We start from the raw sequence: 9,247 nt of genomic DNA on the forward strand, positions 1-9,247 counted from the left end.
TCGATACTTCATGTCAGTGGAATCACAGAGTACTTGTCTTTCTGTGACTGGCTTATTTCCCTTAGCATAATTTCCAAGGTTCATCTATATTGTTGCAAGTTGCAGAAGTTCCTTCTTTTTAAGTTTGAAACAGTATTCCATTGTATGTATGTACTACATTTTCTTTATCTCTTCATCCTCTGATGGACATTAAGATTTCTTCCACTTCTTCGCTATCGTAAATAGTGCTGTGATGGACACAGGAGTGTTAATATTTCTTTGTACATAGCGTATTCTTAATCTGTTTTCAATCTTGATGCTAATTTACTCAGTCTTTCTCTCCCTCAAATGAGATTTCAGGGTAAAATTAGTTCTTTATACATATAAATATTTACTGGACTCATGGGACTTTAAAAAAGGAATCCCGAGAGATTCCTAGTTCCAGTCCATTGCCCTCCTCTTGGCTTGCTTTACAGCTAAAAATTCCTGCAAGAGGATTGTTATTTTTTTCTAAAAAATATATGTATTATTTTTTGGCCAGAAATTTCTAAGTCTTCTCTTACATAAATCTGTATTGTCTTCTCCTGGACATAATTGCTTTCAATCCCATCTGGGTGCCATCTCTAGGAGTTTATTTGAAGTCTAGTCCCTGTTCCCTGCTCGTTTTTTTTTTTTCTTTCTCATTTATTCTTAGACGTTAACAATAATTATTGTTTTCCAGATTTTCCTCTTATTTCTACCTGCTCTTGATAAATATCTGAGATTATTATACAGAGACTGTGACCCTCCTTTCAAGTAGTGCTTGGTTCTTGTAGAGGAGGCTTTATGCTGTACTTGTCTGTCCTGCCTGGTTTACTGGTGAAGTCTGTGTTTTTCTCAGAGAATTCACTGTGCACATGACTTTTTCAGGCATCATCCTCTCTATCCCATCCTCCAACTTAAGGAGATCAGTTAATGTCTCACTTATCTTAAGGCCCAGATTGATTGATTTAATACTTCCATTTTGGAAATTGCAAAAGTTACCAATCCTAAATTGAAATTTGTGGATTTCCTTTTGATATAATCTGACTATAAGAACTAGTTTTTTAAATGCAGTTAATAGTATATTCTACCATGACAGTATAATAATTCAAATTGCCTTTCTTTGTAAAAATTCCAGTGATGTTTCAAGTCCTTCCTGCCAAATAAACTTGACTGTACTGTGCTAACACACACACCACTCAGAACCAGAAAGTGGTTTTATGACACATTCTTCCAAAAATGAGGTTCAGAGAAAGACTATTTCTATTAAATCTTAACTATTTCTATGAAAATCTCCTATGTAAAACTGTTAACCAGTGAAACTGGAACAAATACTTTTTTTTTTTTCCTTAAATAAGGAAATTTAGTCTTTGGGATTTTCTACTTCTAAGTTAGGTTATTTTAAAATATCCCCGACGGACGCCTGGGTGGCTCAGTTGGTTAAGCAGCTGCCTTCCGCTCAAGTCATGATCCCAGCGTCCTGGGATCGAGTCCCACATCGGGCTCCTTGCTCAGCGGGGAGCCTGCTTCTCCCTCTGACTCTGCCTGCCACTCTGTCTGCCTGTGATCCCTCTCTCCCTCTCTCTCTCTCTCTCTCTGACAAATTAAAATAAATAAATAAATAAATAAATTTAAAATATCCCCGAGATAAGCAAATTGTTGGCAAATAAGAATTTAAAAACTATTAAATATAGACTTATTGCTTAATCTGTTAGAAGAGCAAAGTTTATATCCAAGTTAGAATTGCATGTGAGGTAGGACTCTAAAGCAGTAAGACTGATTTACAAACCATGTAGGAAATTTGTATTCATTACTGACATACTCGAAGTGAGACGCTAGAACTCACATTGAGCACAAGCAAGGGACATTGCTTTCCTCCTGACACTCCATTCATCTGACCTTTCACCCTTTACAAATTCTAATAGCACCATCCTTCACTCACACCTCTTGCAAGTCCTGCCAAGACATTACAAGGTAGTCTGGATAACACTATGTACCTGCCAAAAAATTCCTCAGAGTTCAAATTTGTTGCAGTCATTATTCCTCCATAGTGAGGATTTTCTTGGCTTAAATTCTCAAATTCTGGACCTCCTTTAAAATATATATTTCCTTCTAGCTCATCACTAAATAAGTATTAAAAAAGTTTGAATGAAAGAGTATCTCAACCCCGAATGTCTAAAAAGATGCACCACTTGTTTTAGGTCCCTAAATGTCAGAGGATTCTGCAGGCAATGTAAATAAAGATATATTCTTGGTTTCCTGATTCTTGGTGAAGCAAGAGACCGCTGCTGTTATTTGTGCCGTCCACGTTTCTTGTTTAAAATACATATTGGGGGGGTAGGGAGGGAGAATGTTTACAATTTTTCACATATTTGGACTAATATTTTCATTTTATTTATTGACTTGCTCTTTAAAACTGAAGACTAATGAAACATTGCATATTTCCCATTTTCTTTCTTAAATCTAATATGTCATAAAATAGCTCTAATCATGCATGAAGGTGCAAATGGATTAAATGAGTATGGTATGGAAGAAGTCGGGAAAACAGTTATGAGTAATCAAGGAACCATAATAGTCAATGATGACTAATTAGAAAAATGAGCACCAAGAATATAAATAGTTTGAAAGTTCAATTTCTTGAATTTCCATTTTGTATGGAAATAGTGGTGTACTTTGGAAAACAGACTGAGGAGGTGACCCAGGAAGTTGAGTTTTTTTTTTTTTTTAGGATTTTATTTATTTATTTGACACAGAGAGATCACAAGTAGGCAGAGAGGCAGGCGGGTGGTGGGGGGGGTGGGGAGCAGGCTCCCCGAGATCATGACCTGAGCCAAAGGCAGAGGCTTAACCCACTGAGCCACCCAGGTGCCCTGGAAGTTGAGTTATTAAGAATAATGCAAATACTGCATTAATTGTCAGGCCGTGTTGCTGCTATGATGAAAATCTTCCTGGGCAGAGACAAAAATGGAAACTGCTAAGATAGAGAAACCAGACAGAGTCAGGCAACCGCTTTCCCCCTCCGTAGCTATATCAACACTGGCGTATTTTCCTTTCTTTTTTAAACACTAACATATTTTCAGAAGTGGTTCATTATTGCAGTAGCCCCTCATTTAAGCTGACATCACATCACTTGCATTTTGGGACTTTGAAAATTGATTGGAACACCTTAAAAGTCAATCATGCAATCTGAAAGCAGTTCTTTCCCCCATTGTGTTCTATAAGCTGCAGAACTTAAAGGCAGCCCTTGAGCTTCTGGTGGGAGAAAACGAAGGGGGCTGTGTCAACTGTGAGAGTGTAAGGAAACGGACAACTCCTGAGATTTCTCAGCATGATACGGACTCTATGTCCACATCCTTCCCCTCTTAACTTCTGCCTCTCAGAGCTGGTAAAGGAAATATACAAAATTTCACATTTTCCATTACTTAAGAGGGTTGGAGTGAGATTCCACCCCCCCCCCCCCATATCAAGTCTAAAGAATCCAACCCTATGAAATCGAATAGATACTTTGATGTTTTCCATTTGGGCTTGTAATAAGAATGATGCTATACACTGTCCATACCTGTTTTCATGTTGTACGAGGAAAGCATTTGTCAGCCAGAATGCTGGAAAGAGATTACAAAGACGAAAGAAGTCCATTAATATGAAATCCAGATTCTCAGTACAAGAACCTAGGGTATTTGTTTGTTTTAAGGAATGTGGGAGGTTTATGTAGATTACAAAAAAAAAAGTCGATTCCAAGACCAAGACTTCACTGCTATGTCCAAATAGAGCCCACTTAAATATGAAAACCCCTTCTTCCTTACCTAAAGACTGGTGGGACTTGATGAAATGCAATTTTGGCTTACCTGATGGAAAATGGGCACCTTCTAGAAGAAATTTAGCATGTTAGGTGGACAGTATGTATGTGAAATAGAGACAATAAAACATGGAAAAGAATAACTATTGTTTCTCTGACTTCCACCACTCCTTTTTAAAATGTTACTTTTGTATTTAAAGTGAAATCATAGCAAAACAAGGGTTATAAACAAATTAAGATGTAATAAAAATACCAAATCTGAGTGCTTCACAACAGGCCAAAAAATTGACTCAAAATACAGCCTCTACCAAACCATGTGAAACGTGAAACAAAAAGAAGTGTTGGTGAGGTTTCTGCACTTGAAAAAAAGCAGACTGTTCTGTCATTTCCTACCTGGTCTTTTGAAGAAAAGACAGGAGATACTGGGAAAGCAATTCCTGTTTTTTTTTTCCCCCTAAAATTTTATTTATCTCTTGGAGGGAGCACAAGCAGGGGAGCAGCAGGCAGAGGGATTGGGAGAAGCAGGCTCCCCACTGAGCAGGGAGCCAGATGCAGGGCTCCATCCCAGGACCCTGGGATCATGACCTGAGCTGAAGCCAGAAACTTAACTGACTGAGCCACCCAGGCACCACCACCCCCCTCTTTTCTAAATGTAGCAGGAGCTTTTAAATGGAAAACTTCTCCCTTGAATTGTTAATACCACACAGGTAGTAAAATTCTGCAGCCTGTATAGTTAATCATCAAGAGCCAAACCAGGCTTGTCTTCCGGTCACATCAGGTAGAACCCAAGGGTGGAGGAGGCACAGACTCTTATTCCTGGCTGATCCTTATGCTGATGCTTGTCTGCTGTCAGTATTTGTATTTGATTAAATGTGTGGGTTTAACTCCGACTCATCGAGGTTAGGCCTCATTTCAGAATCCACCCGAATACAAGACTTTTTTTTCTCAACTGCAGGAGCCATTGTAGCACCGCAGGTAATACTCATAGCAGTCTAAACCTCCTAATGCCTAAATTCTGCCACAATGATGTCCGTTAAGATCATGAAGTTCTGTCCAGCTTCTCTGCGATGAAAGGACTATGAAAATGACTTTCTGGAAAAAGCCTCTTGGGTTTGCTTTACTCCCTGATTTTTTTCCTTATAAATTCCCTGTAGCAAGTCAGGCTTTACAGACCTGGTTGTTGTTCTTGCTGGATTTTGGAATTCATTTTCCTCAAAAACTGCAACTGCAGTTCTCAGTTCTTCAAGGCATCCCTCATCGGTTTGATTTGTAATATGGGCACAAGGGACTTCATCAGCAAAAAGAACTAGTCAAGTTAGGCGTGTAAAATAAAATGAGGAGAGAACATAATATGGTCAAGAATTGCCCTTTTTCTTGCCTGACATTCTAATATAATAATTATAATAACTGACACCATTTATTAAGCCCTTACTATGTACTAGGCACTGTGCTGTTTTTTCCCTTTTTTGGGGGGGGGGGGGGCATATCATTTAAACCACACAGCAGCGGACTAAGTCCTCTAGTTCTTACTTAGGAATGAGGAAACAGGTTTAGTGTTTCCAAGGTCACCCAGCTTGTAAATGACTTAGCCAGGATTTGAAATGGGGTTGTCAATCACTCCAAAGCACTATCTCTTTTTTTTTCGCCCTTTATTCTTTCCCACTCTATAGCTATTTTGGTTCATGCACTGTTAACCTCAACAGTCAAAACAATTAGATGAGGAGAATGAGGAAAAAAATATATATATGTGTGTATATAAAACAAGTTGGTAGTAACAAATCAGAAAATAACAAAATAGTGGATGCATAGCTTTAAAAAAATACTGTTTTTATTAAAAAAAAAAAAAAGGCTAGAGGAGAAAAAGCATGCATCTCCCAAGGTGATCCAGTGATGTGAGATCTCCCAGGAAGTCGAGTTCTTAAAGGTGACGGGGCCATCGCTAACCTGAGCCCACGGCCCAGCTGCTTCTGCTCTTCCCCTGCGGTTCTGATGGCTTCCTCCCCTCAAGTCCATTGATCATCTTCTAACTATGGCCACTGTAGTGAGAGAAAAGAATTCCTGCCGTAGGATAGCCTCTGCTAATGACGTTTCTCCCCGTGAAAAAGTAAACTAAGCAAACAAAAGTGCATCCAGGCCTCACATACTGAGTCTCTCTGCCTGTCTACACTGCTCTGCTATCCACTGAGCAGGGCAGAGGTTCCCACAGGGACAAGTCTGGGGGTGCACTCACAAGGCAACGGCTTTGCTCCCCTGAGATGCTCCTATTTAGGATTTCTCTAGAAACGTCCTCTGGCTTAGGCACACTTTGGTCTATAAAGACCACAGGCAGTTCCAACCAATTCAGATACAGCCTTTCAGACTGACCACGTCATATTTCAGCAAATCTTAGTGAAAGTGGAAAGAAAAGACAGAGGACAGAAGGCTCGGGTGCTGGATGCAGGTTTCCCCTTAGTGGAGCCCTTCTGCTCCTAGGGAGATCTTGCTTCCATTCGTGAGTAACACATAAAGCATTTCAATATATACCTTGGTCGTATGATGTAACTATGTCAGTGTTTGCTATTATGATTATTTGTGTGTATCCATTTACTCATTGTGTAATATTTCTCCACTGTGTTTACAGTGGTCGTGTGCTAGTCCTTGGATCTCTGCGCTTGGCTGCTGGGTTGGGAATTGAGGGGCATTGGAGTGCTCCCTGTTTTTCTGCTCCTGCCTTAGGGCAGGAAGGTGGTCTCCTATCCCCCAGCGGCACCCCCCACCCACCCCAAACGCTGATCAACTAGCTGATCAACTACTGTACACTAACTACCCCCTCTTATTACTATTTGTAGCTCAGGAGTGAGTGAAGGACACAGTAAACCAGGGTCTGAGCCTCTAAGTTCCTGAAAGTAAAGAAGAAAATAATGCAGTATTTAATGTAAAATAATGCAGTAAAAATAGGAAGTAATGCAGTAAAAATAGTGGCGCGCATAACTAAAATGCATCCTTAACCAAACTGATTTTTTAGAAACAGTTGCTTGAACTCCAGCTAACTCTTTTTTCTGGAATTGGATTCCTCCAATTCTTCATGATTTAAAGTGTTAAAGTACATAGTCTTCCTGATTTCCAGGTTCAGTTGTCTGAATAAATAATGGGTGATATCCACAACAGGGAAACATTGAAGTCTTCATCACACTGTTCATTTCCAGTGTCTCTCTCTCTCTAGTACTATTACATGAATCAGAAAGGGGACCCTCATTCTGGCCAGCTCTGTCCATGGAATCTAACACTAAGTCTAAATCAGTTCCATGCCTGTAATTTACAAATAACTGAATGAATTTCGATGCTGAATATAAGATGCTCAGTCTTTTTTTTTTTAAGATTTTATTTATTTGACAGACAGCAAGTAGGCAGAGAGGCAGGCAGAGAGAAGAGGAAGCAGGCTCCCTGCTGAGCAGAGAGCCCAATGCGGGGCTTGATCCCAGGACCCTGGGATCATGACCTGAGCCAAAGGCAGAGACTTTAACCCACTGAGCTACGCAGGCACCCCAAGATGCTCAATGTTTTAAAAAAGTGTCAGAGATTATGATTTGCATGGCATATCATGTGCCTCAAATAGCAAAGAGGAAACAAAATAGAAAGGAACTTAAAACAGATAACATTCCTTATTTTGGAATCAAGTTGTGAAACATGAAACCAGCATATTACCTTATCATATGGTTACTGTGGGCTGCCATTAATTCTCGTGCTCTGATTTGTGCCGCTATTTGAAGTGGAGGCAAACTTGGCATCACGGTTTTTGAAGGGGTTAGTGATTTTTCAGAGCTTGACTTGTTCAGACACGCTTGTCTGCGTAGCTTAAAATAGGAGGCCATCCAACTTTCAAAGCTGTGACTTAATATTCTGCAGCACCCATGCCCTTCCCACCCACTGATCAACTCTTCACAGATGGATTAGTGGGTATCTGTTATTGCTTAAAGATCCTTAAATTACTTAGCTCAACTAACCAACATGCCATCTAGCAGCTTTCGTTATTAAGAGATGTGAACTACCTAGTTCACGATCTGATGTCTGTGTAGGGTTGAGTCCTTGAGGAAAGAAGTGGAATGAAGCAACATGAGCTCTCTCTGAGGATGTAAGACGCACTGCAGCTCCTCCTCCCCACTCTGAGGGCATGTGCCCGAGAGCCCTGGGGAGTCCCCCTCCTGCTACCACTCGCACATGTCACTCAGGGAGCACACTGTGACTTGGGAGTTCAGACAGAAAGCCTTGACTGGACCACGAGACCCCATGGCTTGACGTGTGGTTAACAACCACCATGATGGAACCATTAATACTTCTCAGAAGAGATTTTGTGGCTTGAGTCCCCAGTTGGTTCATTTTGTCTGTGATGCCGGCTCTCCACAGTTGTCTTCTGCCGTTCTTGGTGGACACTGAGAACTCAGGGCTCCTAAATTATCATTTCTCAGGAACCATGTAAGCTTTCGAATCAGAGTAAGAGGTGGCGATCACCTCAGCACATGACAGCAGACAGTTTAGAGAGCCCCCCATGCACTGGCTGCTTTGGCTGTGGTGGGTGATCTGGAAGCCAGTGATGCTCACCACGACACCGCGACACTGTCATGGATGGTGAACAAATGCCAACATGGATGAAAGTAGTTTGGTTTCATTTGCTTGGACAGGTCAGGCCAAAAGTCCAGGCTTTTGACACTCACCTCACAAATATACAGACTAAGTCATTCTAAGAATGTATACATTCTTCGACATCCTTAAGAAATGTAACTTGCAAAAAAAAAAAAAAGAAAGAAATGTAACTTGCTTTTGGCACTGTTTTTCAGTTCAGAGCTAGAGGACTATAAAAAAGCCACATTTCCTAATGCCTCCATTTTTTAGAGGGTGAAATCCAATATGATGTCTAGCCGTCCTTTATATTTTTAACACAACTTACTTGGGAATATTTCTAACCTTATTTAGCAGACTTATTTAGAAATCACAGCATTTTACCTTCTTATTGCGCAGAGTTTTCATAACAGAGTAACAGATAAACATGTAGGAATCTGGTGCTTTCTGAGGGAAAAGAGGTGAAATGGGGGCTGGAAATAGTAAGAAGATGTTTTTCAAATCAAAGAATCCCTTAGAAAACAAGACAGGGTGGGTGTCAGGGCAAACCAGGCTTACGCCTTAGGAAGCTCCAATCATGTGCATCAGAAAACTGCGTTACTGTTGAATTGATTTCTCTCTGAAGCAGAGACTTGATGGGAGCCCATGCTTCCAGCTTTAAAGACATGGTATTTGTGATGCATTTCATGTGGAGTTAAGACAGTTTGGATGGTGTTTGCAGTGGTTTCAGCAAAGCCTAGGGCACAGCTATTGACTAATGGAAGTTGCTTTATTTTTGCCTTTTGACTCCTCTGGGCGGTCACTGGCAAAGATATATGTGGCTAGAAAAAAGGCATATTGTTATTGCTGTGAACA

Source organism: Meles meles, chromosome 7 (genome assembly GCF_922984935.1).
Source record: "Meles meles chromosome 7, mMelMel3.1 paternal haplotype, whole genome shotgun sequence".
Lineage (NCBI taxonomy): Eukaryota > Metazoa > Chordata > Mammalia > Carnivora > Mustelidae > Meles > Meles meles.